General features: G+C 46.5%; 1 protein-coding gene across 1 annotated transcript in view; it reads right to left on the reverse strand.

Annotated features, from left to right (window-relative positions):
* Positions 1-13,247, reverse strand: part of ZSWIM5 (zinc finger SWIM-type containing 5) — a 95,495-nt gene that overhangs the window by 75,482 nt on the left and 6,766 nt on the right. The gene's annotated exons all lie outside the window — the stretch shown is intronic.

Consider the following 13,247-nt stretch of genomic DNA (forward strand, 5'->3'; position numbering starts at 1 on the left):
CAGGAGGGGTCTCTCAGAAAGCTGTTCAAATCCCTAATTGCTCTCCCCAATAAATCCACATCTTCTTCCTGCAGATATCAACCTGAGAGACCCTTCCAGCCCTCCTCAGTGCCAGGTTGAGGTCACATCCACAGGTTTCACTGGCCATCTTCCTTCATTCTTGCTTGCCCTAGGGCTTCTCCAGGCAGAAGAACAGTAAAAGGAGAATTTTTAGGCATTTGCACCAACAAATCCTACAGCACACCAGCGGGGACACCTTCCACTGCATACCAGCCCTCACACTGCCCACTGCCCAGGTCATGGGCTCCTGCTCTTGCCCCTCTCCACCAAGACACTTGCAGTTCCACTGTTTTCCACATGGCAACCCAAGAATAAAAACAGTTGCTGAGCAAATAAAGCAACACTTCATGCTGACAGGATGGACTTCTCCATTCCAAATTCCTACAAACCCGCAAGTCCCCAAAGAGTCTTGGCACAAGGCGGTGCTGCTGGCTCCACCTGCACTGCCATCCCTCTCCTTCAACCCTAAAGAAAGCTAAACCTCTGTACACGCCGTCTGCCCTCTTCTTCCTTCTCTGTTCATGCTGCCTGGAAACCTCTTCCCATTCCTACACAGAGAGGGAGTTCTTGGGGGCAACAGACAGTTTTTCCACATCTGGGAAGTGCCTCCACCTGCTACCTAGCTATGCATGAAGCACAGAACCATTGTACTGCTCTGGCAGACTTCTTTTCATATGTCATTTATTTTCCTTCAAATGAACTCAACATTTGATATTTTGCCCCCTATTTCCTTGTTTACACTACAGGAATGGGGAATGTGCTGTTGTCCCCTCCAAGGGCAGTAATCCAGCTCTCAAAGGTTACCAGTCCCATTGAAGATGGCACTACATAGCCCCACCAAAACCAAATCTTACCCACAGCTTTGTTGCTATGTTACAACCAAGGATCCCCCCCCAGTTTCACCCTTATTCCAGGGTGTCCAAGTCCTCACCACATCAGCAAATAATCAGACATGGGTTTCTTTGGAGAGATTCTGTAGAAATATCCACACAGTCCCTACAGCTCAGGAGGTTTATGTTATCTTAAAATATCTGGGATTAGTAATCTAAAGGCAGGTCACACACTCTGGAGAGGTTAGTGCTGCACAAACTGGCCTCAAAACCAGGCCCAGTGAAGTCCAGTGCCATTAAAGTGCTGAGAGACACCAGCTCTGATGTGCCAGGTATTTCTGACTGGACACACTGCTGGTCCCAAAGTTTACAAACTCCTAAGCCAAGGCATTGCCAAGAATACAGCTGATGTTTGGAAGGAACACACTGTTTTTATGCTGACGTAGTTTCTCCAAATACAAGGCACAACATCACACAGACCAAGTTCAGAGTTTGGGTTATGTGCTTCCCAGAAAAACTTTGGGCCAACCAAGGGGGAACTCCAGCCTTACACCAGACTCCATAAACTTGTCACACAACTCTGAAGCAAGCTGTGGCTAACCTGCATTTTGGCGTTTTCCCCATACAATGCATATTTACCACATGGGTTTGTTTGGATGTGTTTTGCTCACGACTTGCTCTTTGGAGCAACTCCAAATCTGCCTCCCTCTTAAGTTGTGCTGCAGTATAGTCATTCAAACTGATTGCAAACATCAGAAGCGAGGGCTGATTTCTTCATGTGCACTAATTCTAGACTAGGTCACCAAAGTATTTTCATAGTTATGTCAGCACTGTCTAGACAAACCATTAAAAAACAGGATGCAATGATCATCAGAAATGCAATGTCAAGTTTGTGCCCAGAGATACTGTGGGAGCCACAGGGAGAGAAGAAAGGCCAAACCTGTCCCATTCCCATATGTTTGTCAGAGTTGGCTCAGTTGTCATGTTTTTGTTTAAGCAAAACTTTACCAGAGATGCCCAGAAAAACATATATTTAACTGCAATTTAAAAGAAGTAAGCTGACAACAAGCCTGGACAGCAGTAGGATATTCTGAATGACTCCCAGTGCAGTCACAAACCCATCTAAAACTGGCTTCTTTATACTACTGGATGCCCACACCTTGCTACCAGCACCAAACCACATCAGCATCCTCAGGGCACCAGGCAGAGCACCCTGTGCCACGAGTCCCAGCAGGATTTGGCTGTGGGCACTCACCCTCACCAACCTCCACCAGGCTCCCATGGTCACCACCAAACCCACAGCCTCTGCATCCACGGAGAGCTTCCTGCCAACATCGTGCATTGAACGGCTGCTTCCTGTTCCTTGCCACTCCTTGGCAGGGAACTCTTCCAAACTCCAAGAACATGAGCTGTAATCTCAGCAGAAAGGGACGTGCATATAAAAATCACCACTCTGTCAAAACAGAAAAATAATGCAGGAGCTGATCTGTGCACATTAATCCGCTGCAGTCATGAGGAGACAATTTCCCTGGAGAAAGTCATACATTAAAAGAAAAAAGGAGGAAAAAAAGGGAAGAAAAAAAAGATTAATGTGACTTTGAAATATCACAAGCACCGTTTATCTTCCTCCTACCACCACAGGTTTCTTGTCTATTTTTCTCTCTTTTTTTTAATACAAAGAGCCTTAAAATTCCCTGTGAATACAGCCTCTCTGCCTCCGATGTGCAAACATAGGTGCATTACAGTATAGCAAAAGCATAAATATAGTGCCACCTGTTCTCTCAGTATACAATGTTAACATTTTTAATTAATTCAATTTTAAAAAAACACTCTTGCTTTTCAGTGGCATAACCTTCTAATTACACTCAGAGTAGATTCATACTCCTCAGAGCTCCTACTTATGCTTGCAACTCAGTCACACACAAAGTTCAGCCCTTGGTACTTGTGTGTCAGCATGGAAGCTGAATGCAAAACACTGCTCCCCAATATACATTTAGGCACAGATAGAAAGCTCAGGCTGTGTCATGGAAATTATCAAAAATTTAAGAATGCATTCCTTTTCTAGCGTAGGACTAAAGGATTTTTCCAGCTAAAAAAATAAAAATAAATAAGGTTCAATCCATGTAACACAAAGATGACAGACATGCTTAAAACCGAGGTGAATTGCATGAACTCAGCCTTTGGCAATCCTGAAGCAAATGAGCTCACCATACCGTTTAGATTCTCATTTTCCCTTTACACATATCCCATAGATCATAAATACACATTAATAACTGTAACAGTCAAAGTTTACATTCGGCTGTAACATTTAGGATCAATACTCTTCAAATGACCTTTAGTAGTAATGAGCTGCCATAACACTGTCTTGAGGACATTAAATTTTTATTAGAAATACTTTACTACAAAGGTTCAAATCTCTCTATGCACTTGTGCACCCATACAAATATTCTCCTATTATATTTTTCCTTGACAAAAATAAAAAGGTCTTCGAAGGTTTTTGAAAAAATGTGCAGTGTGGAGGCTTTAAATATTTCACATTGTCAGATGTGGGGGGTTTCTTTCTTTGTTGTTTTTTAATCAGAACCCATGAGCCAAGGGTTGGAAAATCAACCACTTTTCAAAGTGATAAATAGGAATTGTTCCCACGTGGCTCAAACAGGACAGCACTGAGCTCCTGATTACCATAAGCCCTCAATTCGATGGGGGTGGAGGAGGTGAGAGAAGCTGGGGCTCCACCCCTGGAGGGGTGACCCAGAGCAGACCTGGGTCTGGCCCTACAGATCAGCCCCAGGGAAGCTATCCAGGGGCTCAGCTCTGCTCCTGCCCCTGGCTCGGGGGGGTCCTGATGGGGACCTGCCATCAGAACAGATCCATCTCATCCAGCTCTGGCCAAATGAAAAGCAAAAAACTGAAAGGTGAGGAAAAGCAGCTAGTCAACATCCAGCCTCTCTATTATTTCCTTTTATAAACAAGTTCAAAGTCAGATCATGTCCACATTTCACTGCCTATTTTAAAAATTACAAATAATTCACAGGTTGGGGGGCTTGTAGCAATTTATTTCTTCACCTGCAGGTCCTGGACTCAAACTAGAGAGAAATCTGATTTTAGCAGAACAATGAAACCGAGCGGATGGAGGTGAAGTCAAACAAAGGAGACACAGGGGAAAAAAAGAAAAATATTTCCCTGCATTGTTATTAGATGTCACCTCTAAGAGTTGCAAATTAAACACATTCAAGGCAGCACCATATACTGCAGTTAATGTCCTTTGAAGAACCTGCCTCGGCTCAGCACATCAGCAGGATGCTACAAAGAGCCCAGACCTGGCAGGGAGGGCAGCACGAGCACATTCCCACATTTCATTGTAAATTCCTCAGGTGTCTTGACTTTTAAAAAATATTTCAATCTTGCCTCTCTTGTTCACACTGATCTTAGTGTCTAAAAAACAATTTTGTGATTTCCATACTGCTTTCTAGACAGCAGCAATCATACTGAAGTGGGGCGCCCCTATAAAACCACCAGAAAAGAGCCGAAAAGCTGACCAATCAATATTTGCACTCCCTAGCCTCTGGATTTTTTGGAAGACACTCTGAAACCACAGTATGTGTGTTTCCATGCCTTTGGAGAGCATCCTTCTTTCCGGGGGAGGTACCAGGAGAGCCAGCAGCAGGCCTGCAGTGCGCACCCTGCCCACAGCACTCTCCTCCCACCTCGGCAGAAGGCAAATCACATCCCCCACCCTGCCAAACCCCTTATCTGGGTCATGGCAGCGGCAGCCCCTCACCACAACCCCCATTTCTCCCTCAGCTCCCGCGGAGGCTCATTAGGGTGGAGAAAGGCTCCGGCGCATCATCTCTGCGGGCTTGCGGAGGGGCTGATCCGCGACGGGTAATTCCCACTGCCTAATGACCGGAGACCGGCCCAGGCAGAGGTAAATGGCAAAGGGAATCTTCTCATTTGTTACCCATCCCCACGTCCCGATAAAAAGAATGATTACACTTTTAAGTTTGAACAATTCCCTGCAGTTGTAGCCATGTCATATCTAGATTGTCTAATTTACATGCATATTCATAATCCCTGTGTATTTAATTAAATTCTTCAATCCCTGGAGTGTCTTTCCTAAACAATAGTAATTTATCTTGCACAGATAAGGGTGCCCTCGATTTATTCCACTCTGTAGCTAACAGCATTTCCTACTGATCAAGGCTAGGAAGCAAACTTAAATAGAAGGAATCTTTAAATATATTTAAATTGCAAGATTAGGCCGCTTCTCTTTCTTTCTCTCTCACCCCAAGTTACCCTTTTAAAGAATAAACACTTTCTCCTGAGCTCCAAGGAAAACCTTTCACCCAACCTCCTGAGAGCAGGTGCATGTTCTAAATACTGTAATGCTGCCCAAAACCCATGAGGCAGAGATCCCACAGGATCTACTGAACATCAGTTCTTCCATCCAAAGTGGTCCATGGGACATCCTCTGGATGAATCTTCCATAGCAGGCTACTGCATTCCACTGCAACCCAAGCAAATAAGCCACACGTCAAAAAGTTGCAACCAGGAGACTGAAGAGCTCTGCTTCTTTCCAGCAAATATCCCTACACTAGGGGCTATTCCCCAATGGATAACCTTGGGCATCTCAGAGAGGGCCAGACACCCCGAGATGAGGCAGCCCTTCAGAGAGCTGCAGCTGCCTCCAGACCGCTAACCCTGTTGAAATATTAGCACTGGGAATTTAACTTGTCCTACAATTAGAGAAGTGCTAAAATATTTAGTGAAGTCAAACCATCTAGAAGATCATAATTAGAAAGGAAAAGAATAGAGACGGGTGCTACTGCATGGTTTTTTACTACACATTCCTCACAACCTGTTAAATCCACAGCTCTTAATAGCTTTGCTTCTCCTCCCAAACCTCAGCCTGCAGATCCAGGATGGCATTGAAGTGGGGTCTAGAAGTGCTGGTCTCTCCAAAAGCCTCTTTAGCCCCACCAGTGCTGCATCACTGCTGCCTCCCAGAGCAGTGCCAGCAGTCCCTGCCAGGGAGGGCCATCCTGACATCCACAGCAGGGATGCTACGCCCCAGGAGACTCAGGGATAATCCCAGTGCTCCAGGAGATGTGGGGCCAGGGCTGCTGTCACAAAACATCTCCTTCTTCATCCACATTGCAGCCGAGGGCCAGGGCAGCCCTTTGGCTGGAGAGACTGCTCACACCAGGGAGGCATCCCTCCGCTCCAGCCCTGCTTCTTAATCTCCTCCCCAAGCATCTGCTGCTGACCACTGCCAGACACAGGGGAACCCGGCCGTTCCATTCCCAACCAAGCCCTCGAAGCCTTTAGAGACGCTGTTACTATTTATGAAAATAGGGTCAGGATCCTGCTGTCACAGCTCCTTCCTGAGCTGCAGCGTCACCCGTGCTGTTGAGGCAGCTCTAGGAAAGCCCTCAGGAATGTGACCACTGGGACTCAATGACAGACAGGCTCCAAGTCCCCGCCACTAGCACAGCTCTGGAGTAAAATCAACCTCCCCCCACCAGGGTGTCCATGTGCACACCTCCCTAGGCAGCCTCGTCCTCCAGTTTAACACACACTGCAGCCACCAGGTCATCCTCTGAGCCACCCCCAGAGCCACCACACCCCTATTTCACTGTGCCACCACATCCAGCCATGGCTGAACAACCGCAGCCCCACACAGCCATGTCTGGCTGACACCACAGACCCCACCTTTCCAGTGAGGGGCTCCTCCCCTCATTGAACAACAGGAGAAACAATGGACGAGGAGGGCAGTGGTCTCCTTCAGCATTGGAACTGGACCTGGCACTGTCCTGAAGGGGAAGGGGCTCAAGCTGCCCTGCCCTGCTCCCAGCAGAGCCCACAGGACAGCGAGGTGCGTTCCCCATCCCCACTGCAGAGCCTGCCCACTAGACATCCTGCCATTGCCAAATCCTCTTCCCCAGGAATTCATAACTGGATTCAGACATTCCCAGCCTGTTACTTATTTCAATACTTTCAGCTCTCTGGAGTAAAGGGACATCCTGTCTTAAACCTGCTGAGCCTCAGGCCAAAACGACATCTGCTTGGAAGGCAGCCCCTCTGGCTGACCCAGCCCTGGAGGGTTGCCTTCCCATCTCAGCAAGATCCCAAACATACCCTTGCACCCACAGTCAGCTCACAGCAGAGCCAGGAGCACAAAAAGTTGCATAGGCAAACCACAGCTCCCATTCCCACTTCAGAAGCATTGCAAGATTTTTAGGCCTTGGAAACATTTTCTTCCTACTCAGGGCATTTTTAGGTTAACGGTTCATCAAACCTCAGTCCGGAAACCTTGGTGTGGCCTACCTCTGTGTGGGTGTGGGAATGGGTTGGGGAAAAAACCCTCCTGGGTATCAGGCCTTCCCACAGTGTTTGCACCACAGGCTCTGGGCTGAGCTGGGAGCCGCCAGAAACAAGCCAAAAACCAGGCAGGCAAGGGAAAACATCACCAGTGCCCTGTACCTCCTTCAGATACGAGGAAGGCATCATCCATCAATCCCCTTTAAGTCATCCTTCCACATCCCTCTTCTCTATAGGGAATTTCAGAAACTGAGCCATGACTAGAAACAACTACCCATTCACCTCTATCCTGTCTAGTTTTCTAGTTTTACTAAGTTTTTATGATTTTTCAGAGCCTAAGTCACGGCAAATTTTTATCACAACACAGACAGAAAGGTAACAGCAAAATTCCATTCTGCACCCTTTCCCAACAAGTACAGCAGCAGTTGTAAAACACCTCCAGTTCCCTTCCACCTCTGAGATACCCCACAGGGAAGGCAGCCCACTGTGAGCCACTGGCAAATAACTTCCAGCTTAAGCAAAGCACATGGGAACCTTTCAAACCACGTCACTGCAATGAATTTTAGAGACAATGCTTGAGGACTGTGACTCAAAGTGGACAGCAATGCAGACAAAGATATTCGCTCTTTCCATATGCCCCCAACAACACGGTCAGGACGAAATCAGCAGCCTCATAAACCACTGAATATACTTCTCAAGCTCAAAAAGCTGGCTGCTACCAAGCCCTCCTGAAGAGGGTTAGCCAAAGAACCTGAATGTGATGCAGTGGGATGGGTCCCTTGAAGGTAAAGCAGACTGAGTCAAGCTCAAGAGAAGGAGATGAAGAGAGCTCTATGAAGGGCAGGCAATGTACATTTCAACGTCATCCAGGGGCTCAGGGAAAGAACAGGGCTAAGCTCCACTCTGCCCCATTTCAGAGCATAGCTTAAAAGTACTCTAAAAACTCCACTGCTCATTCTTGGTCATCCTCACAAGCACTTGCTTTGTGCCTGTTTTTGGTGAGTAATATTTTCCACAGAGGTGGCAAGTGAGCAGAAGCAGCGCACTAGAAGCCACCCAACTTCACCATCATGCTTTCTTATACACTGGCTGCAGTTCTTCTCCACCAAAACTTGCCAGAGCTTTTGAGGTCTGACCTCATCATGAGCCAAAGGGACAGAAGAGCACACTCCACAGTCCCACTCATCACCTTTCCTAGAAGGTATCTGCTTAAAACAGGCACTTCTTCCCTCATCCATTTTCAAGTCTCCAGAAGTCATCTCCTAATGCAACAGGAGGCCAACCAAGGTGAAGCAACATGGCAGAAGCCACAAAAGAGGTGACTGGGGACAACACAGAGACTGGAGCCTTCTGAGTACACTAAAAGCATCTGTCAGTGACGCCAGCTAACCTCAAAGGCAGCCTATGAGAGCCTCAGTTTCTCAGTCCAAGTCTTTAGAGAGCTCAGCTGACCTCAACAACTTCCCAACATGCCATGACAACATTTCCAAGTGGAATTTACAGCCTGATTTTTCTACTTTCAGGCCAGTTGCTTCTTGTTTTAGTAAGTACCTCAAATATGGCAAGTCCACATCTTACAGATCAAATAAGGCAGGCTTAAAAGAGGGGAGGCTCAGTAAAGAAAAGATACTTCCCAACAGGAAAAAAAAAAGAAGTAACTTTTGCCTCAAACATACCAGACACAAGGGACAAATTAAAAAGGGAAACCATAAAATGCTTGCCCAGCTCCTTTTTTTTATCCTTACATCTGCTGCTTTACAGTGAAGTTCCATCTACTGTGTATAATTAGATATATGTTCCATGATTCTATTCTATACAGATTTGAGACTTATCTACATTTTTTTAACCCCAGAGAAGTTTTAATTGGACCAAAAGCTGCAGTTAGAGCACTGCCTCACTCAAAGTTCTAAGAGATGCTGCAATGTCAACAGATCAAAGTTTCAGCCCATGGTCTGCAGACTTGTGCAAGGCAAGAGGAACACAGCTTACTGCTGCCCACCTTAAGCTCCAGGAACATTTAAAGGCTACACAGCATCCCCTGACTACTCTCCAGATCCCATATTCAGGGCCACACTGAACTCAGGGCAAAGCCCAGTAGGTTCCTCAGAACAGCCCCAGCTCATCCTGGTCCAACTGCAAAACACAAACCAGCCTTTTTGTTGTTTGCTAGGAAAAGATGAAGCTTGGTTGGGTTTTCTTCATCAGTTAAAGGGTTATTTCCTTAGAGCTGGGAAACCAGACAGATAGAAGGCCACCAATTCCAGTGTCAAAAATCCAGCAGGCCAAAGAGATACTGGTACTGACCTTAAGAAACTCCAAGAGCAGCAGGTCCAGGAGATGAGCATGACCCAGATACCCAAGAGCAAGACAATGCCACGAGTGGGAGAAAGGGCTAGGGAGACCAGGCAATGGGGATGCTACCAATTTGCAATCACTGCCCCATACTAATTGCTTTGGTATAAAGGAGATCTCAATCTCATGCCCCTCACTTTGTAATTAAGCATATAAAAAGTGCACAAGGATGGAAGGAAACTGTCTCCACTTATAAGGGAAGGACTAAGCACCCCATGCTTTACTGGGGCAGGGAAAAGAGCATTACTACTGCAAAACACCCAAATGCACATCTCCCATTCCACTTATGACCAATGCTGTGGGCACTCCTGGGAGAAGCTGATCTGCCAGCATCTCCACCAACCATGAGGAAAATCAAGGAGATAAGCAATGCTAGACATCCACCAGCCGAGCTAAGAGGATGAAGAAGCATTTCTCTGGAAACAATCGGTTCTCTAATAACAGGGCTGCAGCAGCGGCGTGAAAGGGAGGGAGGAGGAGCAGGCGGGGAGAAAGGGACTAGCTGGATATTTATCCCATCCTCATCTTTGTGTTATCAGTACCCCGGTATCAGCATTGTTCAAAATGGCTGCTTAGATGGTTGCCAGCAGCAACAACAGAATCGGTCCATCTGCTGGCATTCTCCTTAATCTATCTCAAACACTCGTCTTCTTTTTAAATGCACACAGGGGAAAGAAGGGGAAAAAAAAGTCTGCCTTGTACAAAGAAACAGAATCCTCCTATAACAGAGCCTTTTAACTAGATTTTATGCCACCCCTGTTTCCAGGACACACAGACAAAAGTTAATTTTCCGATAAAAGAACCAGTGTAAGGTGCTTTTTTGTTATGAGATCAGAAAGCAAATGGAATTTGAATTGTCTGCAGTGGCATGGATCTGACAAAGATTAATTTAAACAGATATTGTCTCTGAAACCAAAGTCCATTGAGCGGCTTCACAGCCTATCAACCATGCGAAAGCAGCTCCTTAGCAGCACTGCTGACTCCACCACTTTCTTTAAAAATGGCTTAACCTATTTCTTGTAAGATAAAAGGTCATATATAGTTCTATTTTACAAACCCATAATAGCTAAAGCCACACCAAGCGAGGACAATTGGGAGAAAATAATAACGGGGGGGGGGGATTTCCTCCCCCTTCACAGACAGATGCTTGACACTTGCTGGGCATTTTTCAAAGCACACCGGTAGTGAGCGGCTGCAGCACTGCTGAAATGTTTTGACACCCTCAGAATAGAATAAAAACCACGGGGCCTCTGCAGGGCGCCGGTGCAGGATGCAGGAGCCCACCCCAGGGTGGAGATGCTGCAGCAGGACAGCCCATCACCAACAGCACGGGATGCTTCCTCACTGGGGTATAAACCACAAGGCTGCAAGGACAAGAACAGGGGCTCCAGCTCCCTTGGTCACTGGGCCAAACAGGCAGAGCAGGCAGGAGGAAAGACCCTCTGCTCACTCACCCCCCAGCCCCTCTCTGAACACTGGGGTATTATTTCTCCTTTTAATCACAAGAAACAGATCTGTGCATGCCATCAGCGGGCTGTGCGGACGGGGACAGCTGCTCAGACTTCAATGGGACACACACACATACAGAGGGGGGGAAAAGCTGCAGAAATCCAAATCCTGCAATTTCTTCCCTTTTTATTTCCAGTTTATACGGAGCACCGCAGGGAAAACGCTACCAGACAGTTTCAGAGCATTTGATATAGCAACGATCCAGCTTTGGGAAAAGAACGAAGGAGAAGCAAAATAAAAGATGACAGCCAAAAGCACTTTTAATATAGTTTCAGTACTTTCAAGAGAAAGCTTCTGTACACAGAGCAGCCAATGAACTGTTACCAAAATAAACACAACTGGCTTTAAAAAAAAATTAAAAATGTCTTTCTGATGATAAAGAAAATCAAAAGAGATGATAATTAGTGAGTGAGACAGAAAATGCATTTATTTTTCATCCTCCAGACACATTTCTTTTAATTTAGCACCCAAAGCCATTGTAGTTCATTAATGGAAATTTTATTTATCTCAGGAACTATTTGTTGCTTTGCCACTCCGGTGACAGAGCACTCATCTTCATCAAGGCAACCACACAAGGCACAGCACAAAGTATCTCCTGCCACCCCAGCCTTTAAACACCACACAGCACCAGTAACAAGGAATGTCTGTGACTGGTGTCCCAAAGCAGTCACCAACACGCTGGTGGTATCAGTCAAAGAACAGAGGCCAGGGCTACTGGTCAGCATCCAGAAGAGGGGCACAGCCTGCCCTGACCTTGCCAAGGTCCCAGACACCAAGGCTGAGGGTTCCCACGGGGAATCCCCCCGCTCCAGCAGCTGCGGGGACACTGGCACTGTCTCCAGGTGCAAGGACAGCAGCCAGGCAGATACCACGCTGCATCCTGCTGAGCACAGCTCAATAATGATTAGCAGCCCCGGTCAAACGAGCTGGGTGGCGAAGGTGCAGGCAGCTCATTACGGGCATCAGCAACAAGCAGGGCATGGCAAGGGGGACACAGACCCCCCTGACCCATTTTAACCCCCAGCAACAGCAGCAGGACATTTCCAGACAAGCTGGACCAATATATCCGCATGCAACCCTTCCAAGCTGGCATCCCAGCAGATCTGCTTCCTAAGCACATTCATGTCTTTGTTTTTAATGAGAAAAAAAAAAAAGAAAAGAAAAATCCCTGGCAACACGCACCTACAATGCGACAAGTAAAAGCCCAGGGTTTTATTAATTTGTGCATTACTTTAAATGCACCATTTTACAAGGACTAACCCCAATCCTGCACAAAATCCTAAGCCGTAAGCTTGAGACAAAAAAGCAAATGCTCTTAAAACGCAGTGCTAGAAAATCCATTTTGAGAGAAATGTGGTGGTGTTGTGCACAGGTGAATCCTCAGCATTTAATAAAACACACCCACCATACCAACCAAGAGGAATCTATTCATATTTAAACATCAGGATTAAAAGAAAAAAAGCCTTTGAAAAATTGCATTTTATTTCTGGGGCATATTATTTTAAAACCATGAAGATGCTTTCCTACCCCCATAAGCCAAGAAGGGGTTTTGAAGGACCTCTGTCTTTCTGTGTGATGTTATCAGGACCTTTCCCAACTCTTACTGCAGAAGCACAAAAGAACTTGGGGGTCAAGCCCATATATCAAACCCTTGTGAATACAGGTGAAAATGAAATGGGCTCAGCACTTCTCTCCTGAGCGTGGAGGACAGCATCTCCAGGGCCTTGGCAGCTCTGCGGGCAGACAGAGCTCCCCACCGCCATCCCACATCCTGCCTCCAGACGCTAGATTTCTCCTATTGCATTTATTAGCACAGCCAAGGTTTGGTGTCTTTGAGTTTTTGTTTTCATTGGAAAACAGATCAATTTCTATTGATGCTGATGCCAGAGAAAGTGAAAGCTCAGCAGAGGCTGGAACCAGTTACCCAGAGAAGTGACTTTCCTCCCCTCCTCTCACCCCCAGAAGACCAGGACTATGACAATGCCATGACACAATCTGTTCAAGACAGCAAACATACAGTAGGACATACCACAAGTTCATTTTTTTAACACCTTCAAGATATTCCACACCACCACCTACTTGCAAAATAAAGTCACTGGCACCAGCCACAGATGGAGAGATTGATAGAGAAGCAGATTCTGCCATCACCTGTTGAGCAAAGCCAGGAGGCCATCC

This window comes from Passer domesticus, chromosome 7 (genome assembly GCF_036417665.1).
Source record: "Passer domesticus isolate bPasDom1 chromosome 7, bPasDom1.hap1, whole genome shotgun sequence".
Lineage (NCBI taxonomy): Eukaryota > Metazoa > Chordata > Aves > Passeriformes > Passeridae > Passer > Passer domesticus.